Here is a 25538-nt window from a genome sequence, read left to right as displayed (position 1 = left end):
AGAGTTGTAATCCTATGGAGACACCTCTGGCGACCAACTCAAGGATGGAGAATTCCACTTCAAGTGAAGAGGTTGATTCTACTATCTACTAGAATCTAGTGGGTTCACTAATGTATCTTGAAAACACGACCAGATATGTGCTATGCAGTTAACCATATGAGGCAAGCTATGATTAAGCCAACCAAATTTTATTGGAAGGAATATAAGCATGTTTTACAGTACCTCGGAGGCACTAGCCAATATGGATTATGGTACAAACGGATAGAGGGAGTGAATTTATGTGGCTTCATAGATGCATATTGGGTAGGAAGTCCATCCGACCAAAATAGTACATCAGGTGGAATTTTCAATGTTGGGTCCACAAAAATTTCCTAGTACAGCAGGAAGAAAAGGTTTGTAGTTCTCATCTCAATAGAAGTTGAATACATGGCTGCAAGTTAAGCAACATGTGAAGCCAATTTACACTACTAGTATTAAATTATTTCCCAATATTGATAGCCCAATAACTTGGGGCTATTGAAAATGTAACTAGTATCGACCTTCATGAATAATTGTTGTTTGGATCATGACATGATGTAATTATTATGTATTTATAAAGAGAAGAAAAGAAAAAATATTTTAAATGAAAATATTTTTAAGAGCATGGGTTTCATGCTCAATTTATTATGTTTATAGGTCAAAGCACCCATTGAGTTCTTCTAGGATTGTGTCATGAGTCATAGTCCTAGTCATCATGTATTAGACCCTTCTTGGGATTTTTATGTAAAGAAAGAAAATTATTTTTTGTGTCAAAATGATAAGTTATGCCCCCTCCACCAAGTCGGCTTCATCTCCTATCACATCGACTCAATGAAGGATTTAGTCCTCTCTTGAAGACTATATATTAGCAAAAGATTCAATCTATTGTGACATCCATTCAAGAAAGTAATCTGAAGTTTTGATTTGAATTTCTAAGGGATGAAAGGTGTGCAAAGAATTCAAGGAAGAAGAGGAGAAACACATAAAATGAGAAGAAAATCCTTAACAAGCAAGAAATCAGAAATTACTAAGTTTCTACCAACATGTGCGGAAGGACTGAAGTAAAAAACCAAAATTACAGTGAAAAAGGTGCAAGCTGAGATTTCAAAAGTGGAAGGGAGGTTGTACCTCTTTTGGTGAATATTTTGACCTTGACTTTGTTGTTGACTAGATATTGACTAATATAACTTGGAGAGGCTAACTTGGTGGATTGGAGGAAGACTTATTGTTGGTTTAGAGGCTTTGGTTGTCTCACTTTGAATTGGTTCTTGAAGAGGAAGAGAATTATGGTTGGGTTTTCCCCTAAGAGAGGGGTTTTTCCCTAGCTAAGTGTCTACATCTTGTGTTGTTTTCTTTTTGATCTTCATATTTTTTGGCAATTTTTTAATGATGAAAATATAAATATTAGAATCAAATACATAATCACAAATAATTTTCATGTAAAGAGAAATCAAGTTAACAAATGACCTAATTTTACCCTAAAGATTTCTCAACATAGGCTTAAGCCCTCATCGACTAACCTCGTCCTCTTTCCCTTTGGCTTAGGCTAAGGACACCAAAACTTCAAAAATTTAAAAACTCCATAAAAAGGGTAATTTCATTGTGGAATTATAAACAACCCAAGACCAAAGAAACACTAACTTACAAAAGAAACTTCTTAACTTTGCAATTCACTAAAATTATAAAGATAAGTTTTTCTTAAATACTTTTAAGAATACAAATGAAAATTTGAAACAAATCGATTAATACATTATCTTTTCATTATCATCAATATTTATATATAATGAATGTTAAAATTTTATTTTCAAAATTATCTTAATTAAAATTTTCTTTAATTAAAAAAAAAAACAATAAAATTATAATTAAAAAAATTTAGTTGTATATCTAATTTTTTATAAATAAAAATAAAATTATGATATAAAAATTAAACACTAAATCATGTTATTACATCATGAATATATAAAAAAACATTTACATATAATTAAAAAAGGCTCATACATGAGAAGGAAAAACAAAAAGACAAAAAAAACATAAAACAATAACATACTATTTCTATGAGAAAATTGGTTAGATAAAAAAATTAACTATTTTATATTAATTGTTTTCTAGTCACACTAGTATCCAATGGTAAAATATAAATATATATATATATATATATATATATATATATATATATATATATATAGAGAAGCAATGGAATGATATTTGTGAATGCAAGTTTATACAATTGTAAGTTATAATGTAGAATTAGTTTATGGAGATAATTATGTGTGTAAAGTTGAAACGTTTTACATTTTGGGTGAATATTTCACTCATCATCTAGGAAAAATCACCTATCATTGAAAATAAATCATAAGTGAAAGGGAAGAAATACCCAACTAATTTATAAATAAAATGTCGAAAAAAATATGTTAAAAATGTTATTTAATAATAATTTCTTCCCTTCACAAGTATTTGTAAACTACATTGCAGTTTATTTCCTAAATATCTTTACAAAGCATTATTTTTGTATCTAAGTGGAACTTCATTTTTCTTTTTAACCAATCTTTAAATATATTCAAAAAAGTTTTTTTTTGTCACATTCCTATTAGAAGCTTTGTATCGTAGCAAGAGAAAATTCCAACGTAATGCTAGTTATTGGTAGTTTCTTCCTTCATAAATTGGTTAAAAAGGAACACGCATATTAGAATATTATAGGTGAAGACATTGAATATTAAGTTTTATCCTAGCTCTTTCATTGTCAAGGAATTCACATAATGCAAGTTTGATTCATTGCAGAAAATTTTGAATTCTAGCATATCTTCCCGACGTACTAGCGATCTTACATGAACATTTATTGATCTAGTCAAAAAATTTACAATATCCAACACCAATAAGTACATACATTTTTAACTAATCCTTGCTATCTCTAGTTTTTTTTTGGTGTCAATAGCATATTATTGCATAGACCAATAGACTAGTGGTTGATATATTGAAACTACAACTTGTATCGTCCCAAACATAAAGAGTGAGTATAATGAAACAAAATAGGGAAAACATTAATGACATGGGAAGAAGATGTAAAATAAAAACGTAGATTTTAGAGGCCAAAATATACATTCATATTATGCTAAAAAACTATGCTTTGTTTCGCTTACACAATTTCGGATATAATGGTATTTTGAAATAGGGAAGATCATAACTTCAACAACTTATTCTTTAATAAGAGAAAATATTCGACATAGTCGAAATTCAAAAAAGTGAGACAAATACAATATATGTGCCATTGAAAAATCTTCAAATTCTTAGGAATATAAATTCCAAGTTATTTCCTATAAAAAATAAAACTCAAACAAGTCTATCATTATATAATTTGAAAAATATACTTAGGAACAAATCCTTCTAGTAATAATCACACAACACACTTAATGAAGAAATTAGTAGCACTCAAAATATGTTAGTATATAATAAAGGAAAACAAATTAGAGAAACAATACTCCCGAAAACCATTGAAAAGGTGGAGAATAAGGGGGGAAAATACTACAGAAAATATAAATTGCCTCCAACAAGAAAGGTATAGAAAAAACAAATCCCTTAAAATTGCAAAAAAATAATATAACAAAAAAATCACAAATTTGCCAATTTTTTATTCTAAAATTTGTGAACAAACTTTGTTGGAAAATTGAGTATACCACTTATTGGAAAGCATTGAGCAATATTGAGAGGGGGGAGTGAATTAGTATTGTACCCTATGATTAATTTCAACCAATTTTTTTCCTTTCTTTTCACAAGGGCCTGATTCATTCTTTCATTAGTGTCATAGTATATGAGAAAAACATATAAACATACAAAACATGTGAATAGATAACCATGAGCAGCAACACATCAATCAATGTATGAGACACAAGATATAAGGTGGAAACCAGAAAGGTAAAAACCATCCTCGGTTGATACTATTCATCTTTGTCTTTCTTATTAATCTCAAATATTATTTTACATATGATCGCTGGCCACCACCAGTGTGAAGGACACAACTTGCCAATCATGCAAGACGCTAGTCACTCCAGGCCACTACCTATATGAACTTTGTAGGCCACAACCTCTTGGAAGTTAGCACTCCCAATAAGTCTTGCCCAACTACCACTGGACTATCCAACCACCAGTAGATGGAAGGCACCACTCCAAGTTCTCAGGCCTCTACTTGAAGGATGTTGTTACACCTTATCACAATAAGGCACTAGGCTTGCCTCACTGAAGGCCCCATCCTTCAAGCCCTCTTGTGGACCATGTTTCATAATGTTTCATATTAGATCCATGATCTAGCATACAAACACTTATGACCCACATTTCATCCATTTTCATATTGAACTCACAATAACCTCTATGCTCATACAACTGAATACAATCTCCTCCAACATAATCTCTACAACAGAATCTGCTCACACAATAAATCTACTCATCAAAATCATACTTAGTCATCACTAACATACTTTAGCATCCATACAAAACACATACAAAGGTGCTACAACAATAAAATCTCCAATAGAACCCATGCAACACAAACATATCAACAATCAGAACTCTGATCCAAAATATCTACAACAACAACCTCAACAATACCCTAATCTCCATATCAGCAACAACTAGCATTAATACAATCTGCAATACAAACATGTTAGACATATAGATACACTACAACTCCATCATCCTATGACATATGATCTAGATACGAGCTTTGATATGCAATCTATCTCTGCAATACTGTAGCTCACATATTGTCTCTGTCTAGCCCCTTCTATTGCACACTCTATCATTTTATAATTAAAGAAATATGCAATCATTACAGAGCACTAAGCCTTATCATTTTTGACTTGATTAGCTTCTAGGATGAAGACTAACTCAAGTCAACTCTAACCACCAAATACCATTTATGTAAAATTCATAGAAAATGCCTCTGGAATTAATCTGAGTGCGCATGCAATTTGTGAAAACCACCTATAGAATATAACACACCCTCTACACTCGGGAACTGCATTATAATGCAGGTAATAGACTCTCTAGGGTGTGTTATAATGCAAGTTTTCTACCTACTCAATGACGTTACCCTGATTTTCTACCCAAAACTTTGTCAAACTACTCCAACACTTCCAGAACCTATCCATGTTCTGCAGAACATGTCCAAGCATCTCCAGAACCTATGAAACTTCAATTGCAAGCATCAAGACATCATCATAAGACTTTGGTTATCATGAAAATGACTCCACGATTAACTCCTTAGGTAGACATCCTAGGTTGACATCAATTCCAATACCATGAGGCCAATATGATCTCCCTTTAGCGTTGATGTCAATATATAGCCAAAACACCAAGACGATCTACATAAACTCCTGAAACTAATTGATCTCATTCTCCTCTTATGGCTATCACTCTCCCCCTTTGACATGAATGGTAAAGGGAAGAAAACTATGGCTGAACCACATGTTGAACACCGAGGACATCAACTAATATGTGGATGAACACTAATAATCTCCTTATGCCAATAATTCAACACCATTCTCTTCCTTCTGCTGCCAAGATGAACATGCTCCACCTGAACATGTAATGGGGTTGCTAACATTTCCAAGTTTTTTGTAGAAACACTTTTGTTAAACTACAATAAGAATCCTTTGTTTTTGCAAGAGACTACTCCTCATGGACCAATAATTCAACCAACTTTGACCTAATCATATACAATGAAAGTAGAGGGATTTATAGGCATAATACATGGCTACTAGAATGATATATCATGGGTATAAAATGCCTCCAAACAACCGACATATGGTTGAAACATGACTCCTCTCTCATGCATGAAACACTCATATGACTCAACCAATGGTCCATATGAAAAATATGGAAGTACATGGATACATTAATGACTCTAGGCTCACACATGGATGAAGAAAATAACATCTACTAGCCCAAACATTCCTATAACAACTCTTATCACTCAACATGACTCACTTCAACACATGCTTGATATGACCCATGACTCTATCTCTTGACTTTAGGACCAATCTACCAATAACCAAATGATGAAAACAACATGTTTCATAGATTCATATTGAGAGTACATGGATGAAAATTATGTATGCTAATGCTAATGACTCTCTTCTCCTTATGTATAGCTGAAAACAATGATATCCAAGTACATGTTTGTTACATCAATCCACTCAAGGTGCTTACATGGAAAAAATAATGTCTCCACATTGTTGAACTAATGGACTAAATAAAATACATGGACATGGTCCATTTAAGCCATAATATCAATGAGAACATGTAGACGAATATGGATGAAAGTATCACCTTCCTCTTTACTTGGTTAAATCAATGATATTATTCTATGCATGGTTATACATGAACTTCTTAGCTAATTTTCAATGAGAACCAAGAACATATATATGGCTGAAAAATGTGCTCCTTCACTTATGGAATCATATATGAAGCTACTAAAAATGAATGAGTGAAAGAAATACAAAAAATCACAAATAATCCATGCAAACCTCAGACCATGCATAGATCCCCCTGAGCTAATTATTCCTCCAATAGGAATGTTTATCTTGTAGATATGAATGTGCATGAGGCTCATGAACATACAATGTTGTTGCTACTCATCTCCACTAACTCATCATGCTACTATGCACTCCCCCTGAGGCTATGCACCTCTCATGTAGTTCTATAGTAAAGCATGAATATGCATTCAAAAACTATGGACTGTAGAGAGGGTTGATCTTTCCTTTTCATAGGCTACTACTCCTTCTTCCACACATTCCTAGAATCATTGTTTTCATTTTTCTCTAATTTTATGCTAGGTCTCCTTTGGATTTCCTACCACTTTTTATATATATTCCTTAAGGATTTTAACATCATACAATCTCTAGCCATGTGACCATAGCTATCACAATAATAACATCTCACATGACCGATATGTGAAGCAAGGATATCAAATTCTCTAATAAATGTTCCAAATTTCTTCCTTGCATACAACATGCATCTACTATGTGGGCTAGATCTTCAATCCAATGCCTTATGGCCAAACAGGTTACATGAGAAACAAAATCCAGTAAAAGCACAAGTATATGTGATGGTTGGTCATCTTCTTAGGTGTCTAAACTATTACATATTCTATTGGTAAGATGTGAACATTTTTCTTCTATAGTTGGCTTCCATATGTCCAAAATTGTGATAGATATAGCACTCTACATCATCCAACAGAGGAGCAAATCAATTCTTGCTTATCATTTTGAAATCTATTAGATCTGCCATAATATTTAACCCTAGGAGTGAATGATCTTCTAAATGTAGCTTCTCCTTGAGCTCTTCTTCTCAATTGTTGTTGAATCTGCTGCTTTATACCTCCTTTTCTACTCTTGATGTTAATATTGTTTGTAACAAGCCTTTTTGGTTCTACATTGTTTTTCTTGCCTTCGTGTGAGCTATACTGTTCCTTATGAAAACCAACACTAGATATAATAATGAGAGATACTTGGTTCTCAAGAAAACTTTCCAAGGCTACATTGCTCTTCTCCAACTTCACCTACTTCCTCAACATGATAAATTCAGCTTTAAGATTTCCAACTTGTCCCTCCTATTCTTTCAGCTGACTGGCCATAACATCCTCAACCCTTTTAGCTTCTTGAAGTGGATCTTCAGGTAGTCTAACCATACCTTGAGGATAATGTATTATTCCTTTAGATTAGCCTCCTTTTTGTCATAGATCTGTAATATCTTTTCTTTATCTTTGCATGAAGTTGTTAGTCTACTAGCTTCAGCAGATAATTTTTCAATAACATCTAAAGTTGAATCATATTTCACTTGAAGAAGAATTAGTTTATCACATTCACCAACATGAATATCTAAATAAGAAAGACTAACATAAAATGTGTCTAAATCATAACTCAAAATATGAAATTCATCTATATTTATACCTTAAGATTTGATTCATGGGAGCACACTTGGTTTGTTGAAGCTTAATTTTCTGATTTGTCAGTTGTATCATTTGTACTAGAGAGCCCGGTATTCTCGGTCTGATATTATTTCTTTTGATAAGCCTTATTATTCTTCTTCTTACTCTTCTTCTCTACCTCCCCAATTTTTCTTCTATCACCTCCAAACAACACTCATATTATGTCCCAAATATCCTTGGTATAATTTAGATCTCTTATTTTCTCTAAGTCTGCATTATGGAGATTCTTATAAATGATGCATCTCACTTGAGCATTTTGCTACATTACTTTAGGTGAAAGTGGATCCTTGCCACATCCTTCACATACCAATCTCCAAATGTTAGATCCACAAGCCAATAATTGAGATTTAACATTCTCATGCCATACCTTGAAATTTGTAGTAGTGAGGAAAAATACTCCTGGAGGATTCATTTGGAAATATAATAATAATCATAATAATAATAATAATAATAATAATAATAATAATAATAATAATAATATTATTATTATTATTATTACCAACACTCTGTGTATCTACTCTCTAGTGATTAAGCTACAACTAAAAACCTGCCTCTAATACCACTTGTTGGAAAGTTGAGTATCTGATACCACGTGTTGGACAATATTGAAAAATACCGAGGGGGTGAATCAGTAATGTGTCATATGATTAATTTCTACCAAAATTTTCCTTTATTTTCACAAGCTGTGATTCATTCATTCATTAACAACATAATATATGAGAATATCATATAAACATACAAAATACATAAACAAATAACCATGAAGAGTAACACATCAATCAACACATGAGACATAAGATATAAGGCGGAAACCCAAAGGGTAAAAACCATTGTCAGTTGATAGTCTTTATCTTCATCTTTGTATTTATTATTAATATTAAATCTTATTTTACATATGATCATTGGAAACCACCAGTGTACAAGCCAAAACTTTCCAAAAACACGAGCCACTACTTGCTCCAAGCCAATACACGTATGAACTTTGCAAGCCACCTTCTGTTCGAAGCACCACTCCCTTGAATTTGAAAACCACCACCTGCTGGAAGAAATCACTCCCAATAAGTCTCTCCCAGTCACCACTATAATATACAACCACCAATCCCAAGTTCTCGAGCCTCTACCTGAAGGATGTCATTACACCCTGTCAAAGCAAGCCACTACTCACCTCACTAAAATCCCCAACCTTCAAGCTCTCTTGTGGAACATGTTTCATATTGGATCCATGATCTCTACATACAAACACATACGAGCCATATTTTGTCGATTTTCATACCGGACTCAAAATAACCTCTATTCTCATACAACAAAATACAGCCTCCTCCAACATAATCTCTGTAATATAATCAACTCACACAATCAATCTACTCATAAAAATCATACTCAACCATCACTAACATACTATAGTAGCCATACAAAACACATAAAAAGGTTCTATAACAATAAACTCTCTAATAAAACCCTTGCATCACAAACATATCAAAAATTTGAACTCTGGTCCAAAATCTCTATAGCAACAACTACAATAATACTCCAATCTGCATATCACCATCAAATTGCATCAATACAATCTACAACATAAGCATGTTAGACATATAGATACACTACAACTCCATCATCCTCTAACATATGCTCCAAATCTGAGCTCTGATTTGCAGTACTCTATCTTTGCAATATTTTAGCTTACATATTCTCTTTGTCTAACCCCTTCTATTACACACTTCAACATTTTATAACCAAAGAAAGATGAAATCATTACAAAGCACTAAACCTCATTATTTTTGAGTTGATCACCTTATAGAATGAATAATAACTCAATTCAACTTCAAATACCAAATACCATGTGAAAAAACCATAGAAAATTCCTCTGAAATTAATATGACTGTGCATACAATTAAGGAAAATCACCTACAAATTGTAACACTCCCTCTATAATGGGGAATTGTGTTATAATTGTAACACTCCTTATGGGGTGTGTTATAACATATGTTGTCCACCTACTCAACTGTGTTACCCTGATTCTCTACCCAAACCTTTTTCAAATTTCTCTAGCACTTCCAGAACCTATCCATCTTCTATAAAACATATCCAAGTATCTCTGATAGGAAAACCTAGCAGGTTGTAGGCACTGTAAAATTATTTCGTAGCACCTCTAGTTTTTTGGCTTGTTGTAGGTGTTGTAAAATTATTTCATAGAGCCTCTATTTTTTTGGCTTTTGTCTTGTAGCTCTTGCATGTGCGATCAATTCAACTCCTCCACACATGAACTAATAAACCACTAACCACATCTGCTCCCTATGCCGTGATTCCAAATGGGATACATGTGCATGGATCAATGTAAAGTCTTGTTCCAATTTCGTCTGGAAAAATAGAAGTGTAATAGAATGAGGGCTTTGTCCCTTGTCTCTTCGACTTCTAGCTCCATACAACCCTCAACAATGTTGGTTTTGATAGCCTGAAGTACTAGCACCATTTCTGTTTCTAGGGTTAAATCATTAAAGCTTCAAAAAAGCCATAGATTATAGAAAACAAAAATATATATAAACAAATACAACTCCATCGAATTTTGACAGGCATATGACATGTTCATAAATTGTTACAAAAAATACTAAATCTTAAATAAATGTACACACAGTACAATTGGAAATAGAGGAAAGGAAAAGATGAAAATTTGTGAATACTATATAGGTGCAAAATATTTCTTTCATTCACTTCAAACAAACATACTTCGAGGTAGGAAAAGGATGTTCCTCCTCCTATTCAAAGTCCCTTTTATTTACAAACTTCACAAAATGGTTCGATTCCAATTTTCTCCCAAATGAGGGAAGGAGAAAAGACAACTACGTGAGCTAATGATTATAATGAGAAATAAATCCTAAATTCTGAACTCTTCGACTTATTTTAGGAATAATCCAATCCTCCACTGATATTAAATATTCAGAAATTCTAACAAAAAAACAAAATCATTTGCCAACATTAACATGTGGCCAATCCACCACATTGTTAAGCTTATGCCCAAATTCTTCATCTTTCGAGCTTAGTCTAATGCAATTGCATTAGACTCCCCAAGAAGAAACAAAAAATATGAGCTCCTTCTCATAAGGCCCTCTATAGAAAAACCTACTTTATTTAGAACTACAACAGTGATCCATGTAGAATCCTCCATCGGACGGTCCTTCCACTTCAACAAAAACTCTAAATACTTTTCCCCCTTGTGTGCTTTGAATCTCTGGTGTCCAAATTTATTTTAGCTTCTTGACCCTCTATCATAAGCATCTTCTTCATCCAACTATGTTTACTGACTTATCCACTACCTTCATTTGTTATAGATGCACCTTCATCACTAGCTTGATAGGGATACAAATCAACGACATTGAAAATAGGTGAGATACATGTGCTTGTAGGTAACTCCAATTCATACGAATTTCCGACAATTGTTTTGATTGTGTTGAAGAATAAAATTCTGGCTCTTGACATTCTCATCTTCTCAAAATTAAGAGCATTGTTCTGCATGTCCCTTCCATGGTGGGACTTAATAGTGCAAGTTCTTATTTTCTTCATTTTGAGTTTATTATATTCCCCTCTTGGGAATATCTCCTTCCTTAGGTGGGATAAGACCATGTCCCCTACCCCAAAGTTTATCTATATTCATCTTAAATATGCTATTTGTTTGTACTTGTCGCTATTAACCTATAGATTCTATTTTATCTCTTTATCTAAGTCACTCATTGTTGTTGAAAAATCTTCCCCATCAACACTCCCCTACTCAAGTTTTCCCAAATATCTCAGTTCACAAACTTCTCTAGGATGAATTCCATACAAGGTCTAAAGAAAACTCTTCCCTGTGCTCCTATTTGGTGAATCATTGTAGGAAAAATTAACTTGATCTAACACACGATCCCACTACTTGGGATGCTCACCCATAAGGCTCCTCAATATGTTTCTAAGACTCTTGTTTACCACTTCAGTTTTCCCAGCAGATTATGTATGATAGGCTGAATTGAAGTTCAATTTTATTCCAAGCTTCTTTTATAATGTCTTCAAAAAATCCCCTCTGAACCTAGTGTTCATGTTAGAGATTATACTCTTTGGCAAGCCATGGAATCAAGCAATATCCTTGAAAAACAAATGAGCTAGATGTGTAGCATCACTAGTCTTGCAACATGGGATACAATGAGCCATCTTTGTAAATATGTCCACAACTACAAGTATGGAGTCATTTCCTTGTTTCTTCCTTGGTAAACCCAGTGAAAAATTCATATTCACTGAATCCCATGGTTTATTGGGGATGGAAAAAGGAGTATATATTCTAGCATTTGACTCCTCCCTTTCACATGTTGGCACACTTTGAATTTTCTCACATATTTCTGCACATATGCCCTCATCTTTAGCCATAAATAAAAATGGTCTAGCTGCCCAAGTGTCATGTACACACCAAAATTCCCCGTCAATCCTCCATTGTGCTTTTCTTATATCATATTATCTCTCATTGAGAAAATAGGAATACATTTTGTGAAGATAAATCCCCTATTTAGACTGAGGCAATCACTCTAGCCCAATGAGTGGGTCTAGCAACAAACGGAACAAACTAATATAGAATTTACTAGCTTATGTTTAAAAATGCAGAGAGAAAGAGAAACCTACCTCACTCTGATGCTAATCGCTCAATCCTTTGATGATGAATTTGATCCCTTAGCTTTTAGGCTCGCTCCTTGCTTGTTACTTAAGTCCGAGTACCTTCAAGAGAGACTAAAGGACAATAAAAGATACACGAGCATACATAGTATATATCAAACATAAACTACTTGACAGATCAAGGAGTATCAATCTAAATGCATAAGTATTTAGACATTTATGGAAAGTGAACATCATATGTATATATTAATGAATCAAAAAGGAAAGCATACAACCATTGCCTTGATATTGGATACCTCCTTTGGGTGGATGTCCAAGTCCAAGCTAAGACTCTTCAAGAATTCCTTCTCCAATTTAGATGGGTAGTGTTAGTGTCAGTCTTTGAAGCCTTCCATCAGTGATCAAATATGCTCTTACAAAGTGATTTCAAGGTGTCAAAGTCAAATTTTGTCATTTCAGTGAGTCTTCAAGTAAAATTTGGTCACTAGGTATTAGGTCTAGGGTTGTTTTCACTCCTCCCAAAGTCTTCCAATTATTGGTCCATGTCACCATTCAGCTTAGTGTATCATCATTCAAAGAGTTTCCATCATCATTTTAGGTTCCAAAGGGTCATTTTACACCTTGTTCGTGCTTCAGTTGTACTTGGGTAAGGCCCATTTCCCTCTCCTAGGGTTTTGAAGGTAATTTTTCTTGGATGGAAAAATGATCAACAAAACTTGTGTCCTTATGTTAATACACCTTCCCCTATCCTTAATATACCTTCTTAAATGCTTCCCATCACTCATATCTCTCAAATTCATCATTTTCCCACAAACCCTAGTTTATTGCTACAATTTGACACTTTTCTTGGCTAGGCCTGTGTTTTTCCCTTTTGGACCCCTTCCCCTCACTCAATATTTGAAATTACACTTTCCCATGATTCCTAACATCCCTCCCTACTTCCTGAAATTTTATAAATAATTTAGAAGCCCCTCATCCCCTTCATTTCCCTTCATTTCCCTTCATTTCCACAAATCCCCTGTTCCACACATTGGGATAGGTTTTCTTAAAACTATGTTTCTGAGAAAGAAAAGATGAATTTGACAAAAGTGAGAGAGGTTTTTTTCCATAATTGTTCCAAGAAGAAAAACCTCTTTCATTTTTTACACAAGTTTCATGGTTTCGGAGAAATGTAGAAAATATCATTGGCCTCAGGAGGATTGATGCACTTCTAGAGTGACCTTGGGAAAATAAATATTTCACCAAGATAGGATGTTCAAATGACTTTCTTGATGATTTAAATGATATCTAAACAAAAATATATTTCCAATGAGCTATCATGAGATTAATTTGGAGTTAAGGAATACCTTCAAAAGTTGACTGCAGCAACACTCTTCAATCAGGCAGCCTCATTTTGCACATTTTGACCAGTAATTGGCGATTTGACTTTTGACAGGGAAAATGAACTCCAAATTGAAAAATTGAAGTTGTGTTGGAAAGTAGACTCAATAATCCTTCCAACAAGCTATCACACGCCCAATTTGGACACCGGGAAGGCTTTCAAAGGTCGTTTACAAAAAGGTGTTGCGCATCAGGGAGGCGTTGTGCATCAGAGGGTTGGCGCTATGCATCAGGCAATTTTCTCCAGTGTAAATTTACACTGGCACTGCGCATTAGAGAGGTGTTGTGCATTGGGCAGGTGGCACTGTGCATTTGCCAGTAATTCCTCAAAACCCTCAAATTTCACCTCTAATCACTCTCATTGCTGCATTTCTCCTCTACAAGTAAGTCCTTATTGCATTTGAGCTAAATTTGATCTTCTACATGTTTTCTTCATTTTGCATTTTGAAAATTAAACCCTAGCTTGTCTTCATCATTTTCCATTTCATTGTACAAATTTCACTCCATAACCAAAATCAAACATCATTTTCCCCTTCTCTATCTTACATTGCTCTAAATCACTTCATTAAATCCATTTTCACTATCCTACTCCCCTAAGACAACTCATTCCCTTCATCAAACCCTAAATCCCTCACAAAACCCTAGTTTCCCAAAACTTATCCCTTCATTCCCCAACTCCATTTCCCATTAGTAAAAACTCTTCATACTCATCTCCCTTGTCCTCCCTCATTACCATTTTCCACCATATTATCATCACATCACTTCCCTAGGACAAGCACCAAGCACCATGACAAGAAGTAGTGAATCAAACTATGAAGAAGAAACACTAAGTGATAGCTCTAGGGAAAGGTTATTGCAGTAGCTTGACGAAGGAAAAGGAAAGGTTACAAAGGAGGAGCTTGGCGATGATGCTGAGAGGGATTTTCAGCTTGAGGAGCATGATGATGATGTGCCACCTCATCACACTCAGTGGCGAGAGCTAGATATATTATCAACTATTTAGAGAAAAGAAAACAAGTAGCTTACCAACAAACAAGAACTCATGGAGCTGCAAATCATCAAAGAAAACCGACAAAGGTCCAAAATGACAAAGAGGCTAAAAGCTAAATTAAGGAGAGCCTTGAAAGCCAAAAAGGAGTAAGATAAACTTAAAATTTTAGTTGAAGCTTCCTTGGCTCAGCAAAGCAATTAGTAAGCTTGCCTCTTGCCAAATTTGAAGCAATTTTGAGAAAATTTTGTCATTTCACACTTTTTAAATGCAAAATATAGGAATTTTCAGCTGATGCGCAGTGCCACCGGCTTTGCACATTGAGTTGGCTAAATATTTTGCAAAATGGCTTGCATTTTTGGATTCCTCATGGAAAAACAATGAAACCTAGAAAGTTTCATAAAATTTGGATGAGATCTGGGCCACCAAAAAGGGCAAAAAACACTCAAAAAATGCCCTCTTTGCCACTTTTTGGATACACAGGAACCAGTGTTGGGAGAATCCACTTTTGAGGGGGAAAATGACCTCCAAATTATAAAATTCAAAGTGTTCTAGAAACTAGAAAGGCAAGGATTTCCAACAAGCTATCTTGGGCCTGATTTGGTGAAGAGGACGGCCTCCAAATTTAGCCTTGAAGTGGTGATGCGCATTAGGCTCAGGGCGCTGCGCATCAGGCAATTTTTTCCAATTTTTCCTAAAAACTCATAATTTCGCCTAGTTTGTTGTTAGTTTGACTTTTTCTTCTCTCTTTGGTAAATTTGTGATTGTAAATGATGTAATATGATGTAAATATGATGAAAAATGACTTGAGGGGGTAGATACATCAGTTAGAGGTGGTTTGAGGTTGAATGAATCAGTTTCCATAGTTTTAGAGGCAAGTTGTTACACTGCCTATTTTCTAGTTCCCAGTTTAGATATTGTTGAAACAGCTCCTTGACTCATAGATTCGACCCCTGATGGCTAGAATAGGTGGTTTGATGCCTATATTATGTACTTTCTTAGCCATTTGTAAAGGTTAGACTCTTGTGGATGCATTGAGCTACTTTGTACGTCACTTCTGTAGTTTGGCAAGGAAATGAACCAAGGTTTTGCAGAATTTTGTGATAATGTGAATTAGCATTGTTTTCTCCTCTGTTATTCAATTTATCTTATGTGTATATGTTCCATCATCTATCTTTTTCTGCATAACTAAATGAATCAAGATTAAAGGGTGGAATCCATTGATGTTCAGTGCTCTGCCTTGGGGTTTTATTTAGTTTTAAATGTTTTCTACTATTTGAAGAGGACTCATGACATTTGCATGCCCTCTCCAACTCCTCACTAGTCTTTAGACTCACCATCACATTCATTTCAAAGTGTTAAAACACTTGCCTACCTCGCCCCACAGAAACCTCTGCAAATCTGAGTGGATTTCTCGGACCCAAAGCTGCCTTCCCCATCTGATCCAGCAACCAACCATTAAAATCAAACAAAATCTTCTGAGCAAAAATACCTAGCCTAAAATTAGCATTTATTTTCAGTCATCTCAAGCCCTAGTTGCTATATTCTAATTGAGATTGATAAGGAGAAAGCCCTCTTCCGGCCTGGTAGGTCTAGCTACCAGGTTAAGCGTAGTTTGATGTTACCCTAGACTTGCCTTTCTTAGCCTGAGGTAGATTTAGGCCATAACAGGTAGAATTTAGGCATAATCTCAACATAGGAATGCAAGAAATCAATGACCAACCATTTGGGGATGGAGGAGATTTGATTTATAGAAAGGGAAAGGGAGTTAGGGATCCAAAAAAGAGGGAGGAAGGTACACATCTCAAGAGGAAGGCCCTTAAATGTAGGATCAAGAGATCCAAATGGGAGAGATCGACCATATCTCTACCCAACAACATCCAGCTCGATGTTTCTCAAAGTTTCCAGCATAAGAAGGTTCTCCTCCATTTTGAGAAAACTTTCTAGAAGAAGTTTAGCATGGAATTTCATACCAAAACCCATGTTGGAAGCACTAGGTCAAAGAACTAAATCACGTTGAGAAATGGCAACAAAAAACTCCAGTTTAATTTGTCCTTGAATTAAACTGTGAATTAAAATTGAATTCTATTCTCATAGCAACTTGTAAATAGTTAATTAAGTTTAATTAACTTAATTATCTTAGGAATTTAGAGTTGGAAGTCTTTTGGAAGTCATGTAAGTGTTATCCCTAAACTTTAGGGGTCCAGTATGATTTTATATTGATTTGTAATTAGATAACTCAATTTATTGAGTTATAGTCAATTAAACTAGTTCTAGTTATTTGTTGAACTAGTAGAGGATTAGCAGTAAGTTAGTGCACTCGTGCATCCACAAGTGCTAAATTTTCACTCATTGAAAACTCATGCATTTCATTTATGAGAAAGATTCAGTTGAGATTAGAGTGTAGGGACAATGTACTCTCATTTTTATGATTTATCGAGTTGTAAATATCATGCATGCAATCAGGAAGAGGACCTAATTAGGATTGCATAGTTTTGGAAGCATGAATTCTCTTTAAATACAGGTTGTTAATCCTAGGAATTGCGAAAGGAAATAGGGGCTTCACAGACAAGTGAAATTGGCTAAGTGTTGGTTAATAGTGGGTTTCTGAGGTAGAGATTTGAAAATACTTCTGCGAAATTGTTCTAGTGAGAACAAGCTTTGTACCTTCATTCATATTTTTGATTAATGCAATATAGATGGGTGGGGTTTTGAGCAGTGGCTTTCCCCAGAAAAAATTATCTTGTTATGTGCCATTGCTTGTTCATATTATTTTCATTGTTTTATTGACTTCGAAGTATATTCTTGTTCTGTGCTTTAGTAAATTTCATGAGCTTGTGAATCTATAGGAAAATCTACATGGTATTGGAGCTAAATTCAATATACTAAAGGAGATTTCAAAGTTTTGAGTTTTGGGTTATAAGTGAAATTCAAATTTGCAATAAATACTTCAGGATCGACAAATGGCATTCTATGGTTTCCATCTCGAGTATGCCTTGGAATGAATCTCAAATTATATATCTTGGAGGGATAGAATGGAGGATGTGCTCGAGGATAATGTCTTGAAGGAGTTCGTTGATAAAGACATTCCTAAGCCAATAGCATGGGATGCAGAAAATATGTTTGAATGGAAGAAGTGTGTGGTGAAGGCGAGGCAATAATCCTTGAGGGAGTTTGAGACCACATTGTATCGAGTCTCCATGGAAATGAAACTTCATAGGCTATGTGGAGATAATTGACAGACTTGTATCAGAACAATAGTGACCAAAAGAAATTGACACTAAAGGAAAAACTGCAAAAAAACAAAATGGACAAAGGCGAGATAATCCCAAAATACTTGACCAAGTTCACTCAATGTCGTGATGAACTTAGGAGTGTTGGAATCACAGTTTTCAAGGATGATATGGTGAGTCTTTCTCTTATGGGGCTCCCAATGAGTTGGCATAGTTATTAGGACTCTGTCAATGGTTGGGAGAAGTTGCCATATTGGGAACAACAATGGTCAGTTTTGATGCAAGAGGAGATCAAGAGGAACACCAGGGATGGCTCTTCATCAAAGACTGATGATGAAGAGAAATATGCCTTAACGATTAACACAAATAATGGGAAAGGGAAAGCTTCTGATTCCAAATTGGATTCTTGCCATGGAGGTAAGAAGAAAGACACGATGAAATTTAAGTGCTTTCATTGTCACAACCTAGGCCATTTTGCTACAAATTGTCCACTCAAGAAGTCTAAGAAGAAGTCCTCGGGAGCAGTGGATGGTGAGGGTTTGGCCTCTCAATTTGAGTTGGAAATTTCCCTCATTTCATGCATGTTGTCATCAAGGATGGGAAGTGTATGGTACTTAGAAAATGTAGCTTCATTCGACATGACTCGTGACAAGGAGTTATTCATTGACCCGGAGGAGAATGATCTCTAGATGCATATCAAGATGGGTGATGACGGGAGGTATAATGCTGCTGGATTGGGCATGATTAATTTTCAAAGAGAGCATGGGGCTCCACTCAGCTTGAATAATGTTATGTATATGCCCGGGTTGAAGAAGAAATTGGTATCCATTACCATGCTTGAGGATAGATGTTATGATGTCATATTCTTGAAAGGAAAGGTGTTTCTTCAAAACATAGCCATGGGTCAAGTAAAGAAGATAGGGATTCAGGTGAAGAATCTATATAATATGGAGGTAGAGGATTGTGCTTCTTTGAGCATGAAAGCAAAGATGGTGTAGAGATGAGACATTGGCAAGTTGTGGTACAGGAAATTGGACCACTTATATCATGGGGCTTTGAAGATCATGTAGCAGATATCTACCAGTTTGACCAAAGGTATGCTAGAGAAAGTTGATACATGCAAGGGGTGTACTTTGGGTGAACACACCAAGTATTCCTTTCACAAAAGAGACAGTTGAGTAGAGGATATTCTAGAGCAATTCCATTCAGATGTGTGTGGACTATTCTCGATAGCATCCACAGTCAAACATAGGTATTATGTTATATTTGTTAATGACTTTTCTAAAAAATGTTGGCTATTTTTCCTACAGAAAAAGGATCAAACATTCATAAAGTTTTGCGAGTTTAAAGCATTGGTGGAGAAAGAGTTGGGCAAGAAGGTTAAATCTCTACATTGTGATAATAGTGGTGAGTATGTCATGAATTATTTTAAGAACTTCTATGCAGTAGAAGGGATTAAACGGGAGTTGACGACAACCAATAACCCTCAGTAGAATTGGGTGCCTGAGAGGAAGAAAAGAAGCACAGTAGGGGCAGTGAGGGAGACGTTGCATGATTAGGGTCTCCCACTACACTTATGGGTTGATTCATGCAACAAAACAGCTTGTGTTAAGAACCGTAACCCACATTAGATACTTGGGATGAAGACATCAGGGGAGGGTTATTCTGGTAAGACGCCAGATGCTGACCACTTCAATATTTTTGGGTCATCGGTATATTTTCATGTGACCAAAGATGTACGGAAGAAGCTTGAGCCAACAACAGAGTTGGGGATATTTGTGGGGTACATTGATACACCTCACAACTATCGGGTGTACTTTCCAACCAACAGGATGATAATGGTCTGTAGAGATTTCATATTTGATGAGGAGAAGGCCATACGAGTTTCCCTTGAGAGGGATCTTCAACTACATGTGATTGAGGAGATTTTGTCTCCTAAGATTGAGGATATTGAGATTTATGTGGAGCAGCCACATGCAGAGGATTCAGGAGTGGAGACATCCACTGAGGAAGATTCTTCCAGAGATGGGAGAAAGTGCACCAAAGAGGTGGATAGATTTCTATAGAATGCTAGAGAGAATGTGAGAGCACCGATATCACAATGTAGACAGAGGAGGTCACGTAACATGTACATTGGATACATGGCTCTTATGAACAAATATGTTGTGACAGAGCCATATTCCTTTGTGGAAGCAGTGCAGCAACCGATTTGGGTTGATGCCATGGTGGAGGAGTATGACTCCATAGTTCGTAATAGTGTTTGGGATGTGGTCCCGAGACCATAGGATAAGTTTGTGGTGAGCTCTCTATTGTTTTACAAGGTAAAGAAAGCTACAGATTGTAGTGTGGAGAAACATAAGGCTGATTTGTGTCCCGTGGCTTTTCACAGGTAACGGGATTGACTATGATGAGACTGTTTCTCCTGTTGCAAGCTAATCATCAATTAGATCTAGATTTGCATTATTAGCGCAAATGTGGTGGAAGATACATTAGATGGATGTATAGACAACCTTCCTTAATGGAGTGATTGACAAAGAGATGTACATAGAGTAGCCTAAATGTTTTGAAACCTTCGATTGTGAGTCACATGTGTGTCGACTCAAGAGAGGTTGTATGGGCTGAAACAAGCATCTCATGCTTGGTACACTAGGATAGACAACTACTTCACCAGGTTGGGCTTAAAAAAGAGTGAAGCAAATTCGCACCTATACCACATAATGGTGGAAGGTAAACTATTGATCATTTTACTTTATGTTGATGATATCAAACTGACAAGTGATGATCAACTAATCAAATATTGTAAGGATGACCTTGTAAGAGAGTTTGAGTTGAAGGACTTGGGGCTCATGCATTACTTTCTGGGCATGGAAGTATGGCAGGGTGATGGGGATTTGTTTGTGTCTCAAGGAAAGTATGCCAACAAGATACTGAAGAGGTTCCACATGGAGAGATGCAAGCCTACGAAGACTCCTCTAGCTAGTAAGTGGAGGAAGGAGGATGCTACTTTGGTAGATGTAGTGGAAGTTATTGTTTATAGGCATCTTGTGGGTTCACTCATTTACTTGGTGAACACACGACTAGAATTATGTTATGTAGTTAACCAACTAAGTCAAGTGATGGTTAGGCCTACCAAGCTATATTGGAAGGTGGAAAATCATGTATTGAGATACCTCAGGGGAACTACTCAGTACAGATTATGGAACAAATGGATAGAGGGAGTGAATACTCAAGGTTTCACGGATGTAGATTGGGCGGGGAGACCATCCAACCAAAAAATCATATCAGGAGGGATTTCCAGTATTGGGTTAGTGATAGTTTCTTGGCACAATAGGAAATAGAGATTGGTTTCACTTAGCTCAGTAGAGGCATAGTACATGGCTACAAGTTAGGCAACATGTGAGGCCATTTGGATGAGGAAGATCCTGGTTGGCCTGTTTCATCAGTAGATGGATCCAAGAGTGATTTACTATGATAATCAGAGTTGTATCAAACTCTTTGAAAATCTAGTTGTTCATGATAGGTCCAAGCACATTGATATCCAATATCATCATCTCAAAGATTGTGTATTGAGGTGGATCATGTTGTTAGAGTACATTCCCATGGAGGAGCAAGATGCTGACATTTTGATAAAGGCATTGTTAAGATGTAAATTTGAGTTTCACAGAGACAGGATCAAGGTAGTAGATAATCCCTTTATTATTGAGAGGGAGTGTTGAGAAAAGACAACAAGAAATTCTAGTTTAATTGTCCTTGAATTAAACTATGAATTAAAATAAAATTTTGTTCTCATAGCAACTTGTAAATAGTTAATTAAGTTTAATTAACTTAATTAGCTTAGGATTTCAAGTTTTAAGTCTTTTAGAAGTCATGTAACTATTCTCCCTAAATTTTAGGAGTCCAGTATGAGCTTAGATTGAGTTGTAATTAGATAACTTAGTTTACTGAGTTATAATTAGTTAAACTAGTTCTAATTGTTTGTTGAACTAGTTGAGGATTAGAAGTCATTTAGTGCATTGGTGCATCCATAAGTGCTACTCCAAATCACTAAAGATTCACTCATCAGAAAATCTTGCATGTCAGTTCTGAAAAAGACCCATTTGAGACTAGAGTGCAGGGACAATGTAATATTAGTTGTATGATTTATTGAGTTGTAAATATCATGCATGCAATTAGGAAGAGGACCTAATTATGATTTCGTAATTTTTGAAGCATGAATTCCCTTTAAATGCAGGCTATTCATCCTAGGAATTGCGCAAGGAAATAAGGTCTTTGAAAGCAGTGTAAATTGGCAAAGTGTTGGCTAATAGCAGGCTTGTGAGGTAGAGAGTTGAGAATACTTGCGCGAAATTCTTCTATTGAGAACAAGATTTTCATCTTCACTCATATTTCTGATTAATGGAGTACAGATAGGAATGGTTTTGAGTAGTGGCTTTCCCCATAAAAAAGTATTGTGTTATGTGCCATTCATTTGTCTTCTTCTTGTTCATATTGTTTTCATCGATCTATTGGCTTCCACTAGTTGAAAGTAGAAGTAGATTCTTGTCCAGTGCTTTAGTAAATTGCACAAGCTTATGAATCTACAGGAAAATCTACACAATATGTCATTAGCACGAGAAAGCAGTGGAGAAAAGAGCATTGGTCCTGAAATTTAGGGTTTCAATAAACCTTCTCTAGAATTGACTCAGGGAAGGTTTTCTTCCATTATTCAGGTATGTTTCAGTAGGTGTTTCATGATGACTACACTTCACAGTTGTCAACATTTTGGCACTTCAGGATGTGGAACAAGAAGTGAATAGGAGGTGTGACAAAATATTGTGTAACAGATACCCCATAAAGCATGAAAGCAGAACATGAAGTGATTTTTGAAGTGCTTTATCAGTAAAGGCAAGGCCTAGGAAAACACCATCAGGAGACCTGCAAATCAAGCATATACATATACATATCTGACATCTCTGATATAAAATTGCCTAATGATACATGAATAGGCATATAATAATACATGAATCCATGGCATGGGCGCAACCATCTGAATAGAAGGGATCATGTGCATGGATCCACGGTATGGACACAACCATCTGAATAGAAAGGATCATATATATGGACCCACGGTATGGTCGCAACCATCCGTATAATCATGTATACAATCATGAATAACTCACAACTCCACACAACCTATATTTTATTAGATGGAATCCAAGGTCTTGAGCTCTATCCTGATCTGATCAACGTACGAATTATAGCATGTGAATAAATGTGTCAAAGTCGAACATGATAGAAAACCACCTAATTACTGATCAATGATGTAAACTATTAGCAAGCACGATAGAAACCACCAATAATGAAAATGGATCTCAAGGTACAATCAACACAATCCGCTAGTGTGAATAATGAAGCTAAAGTTGAAAACCGGTAGAATCATTCGATTTAAGGTCAATGATGTAAACCTATCATTGAATGTGAAGAACTTGCAATTAAGGCATGAAACCTCCTAGGTATTGGAAGGGAGTTTCTAGATCATCTTCCTGGATAATGAGTTGAAGTCAAAATGAAGAAATTCACCGAAGGAGGGCCATAATGCATCCCACGTCATCAACACAAAACAAAGGATATAATAGATTATGTAATTTTGATTCGGAATTGTGGCAAAAAAATAGACAATGTATAAGCGTTAAAAACTGCAGATATGACTTAACTTGAACATATCAGCAACACAACTCCAGAATTTGGTAGAATTTGACTCAACATAGGATCATAGGTCATGATGACGAAGTAGTATAGTCAAACAAGGGGAAAAATGGATTTCCCAAACCCAAGACGAAAAGTGACTAAGTGATCCTGGAGGATCCACAAATTTCGACATGTTCCGATCAGCCTCAGATACGACCAACAAAGACATCACATGGAGTTTTTCTAATGCACAGGGAATGAAGTTCATAAATATTCATAGGATTGGAAGATATTCTTGTTGGTATTTGGAAAAAATGGCCATGTAAAATAATTAACATATGAGATAAGATTCTCATAACAATGCATATTTTTAATTAAAAAGGGATTATTGGAGCAAAGCCATGTGGGCTTGCAATCCCTAGCCTCAAGGAGAGTCCCATGGAGGAAGTTGAGATACTTAAGGATGGTTGAGAGATTTATTCCAACAAATTCCCTAGTGATATGCCAAGGTCCTAATCAAAGGGGATCTTGAGAGATATTATCTCCATAAAAATATTTAAGTGGTTCATATGAAGATCCTTTAAAAACCCTTCTCGGGAATCAAGAAGAGGAGAAGAGAGATTGTGGAGAGTTTCTTCAAGGCTTATTGATTCAGGGATTTTGTAAAGGAGAAGTAGATTTTAGGTCTACTTATTTTTTCCTTTTTCCTTCGAGAATCAGTAAATCAGGTTCATGGGATTCATGAACCTAGAGAGTTAGCCAGGGAGGTTCTGGTGAATTCCGTTATCAAATTGTATGTGTCATGTCTCTATCTTGAATGCTTATTATTGTTTGCATATGTTTTGTTTGTATGTCTTTAAGCAATGATGAGAACGAATATTGTAAGCCAATTCTCCATTATGTTTTAGTGGATAATTGAGAGATGAATTGAATTGAAATCTGAATTAGTAGCTAGGGCACTAATTACAGATCAAGTGGTATCAGAGCCTCAAGATCAAAGGTTGTTTCTGTGGATTGTTAAAGGAAAACCATGGGCAAAGGTTTGAAGCGGTGAGATGGACCAAGATTGGTGGATGTGCAACTAAGAATTTGTGAAGAAATCATTGTTAGCAACACCTTCGATTGGTGGGTATGCAACTCGATTGGTGGATTTGCATGGTATTGTCAGATTGTTGGTGGAGATTGCATGGTAGCTAGTAGTGTTTCTGTGGCATTGTGGAATTGCTTCAATAAAAAAAATCTACCTGTGGTGCCTAGTCTATCTTCGTGGTTTGCATGTTGCATGGAAGCATGTTAGTATCAGATATTTCATCGGTGATCAAGGGTGGCTTGATGTATTGTGGTGAACTACGTGTTGTGTGGAAGTGATGAACTATGTGTTGTGTGCTATAGAATTGCGTGCTGTGTGGAAGTTGTCAATATATCCTCCAAATTGTTTGAAGCAATGATTGTATAACGTATATTGTGGTGATCTGATCCATTCGAGATTCTATTTTGGATGGCCAAAATCAAATCAATATCGTATTTTGGGTGGCTCCAATCAATGATCTTCCTAGATCTGCAATCTATTATGCTCAGAAGATGTTATATGGCTCACCCTTGGAAGAAAAAGAGGTATCTCTCAATTCAATAAGTGAGT

The sequence above is a fragment of the Pinus tabuliformis genome, chromosome 2_2 (assembly GCF_031772625.1).
Source record: "Pinus tabuliformis cultivar Carrire ecotype Pingquan chromosome 2_2, CPIR1, whole genome shotgun sequence".
Taxonomy (NCBI): Eukaryota; Viridiplantae; Streptophyta; class Pinopsida; order Pinales; family Pinaceae; genus Pinus; species Pinus tabuliformis.
This window is presented reverse-complemented; position numbering follows the sequence as displayed.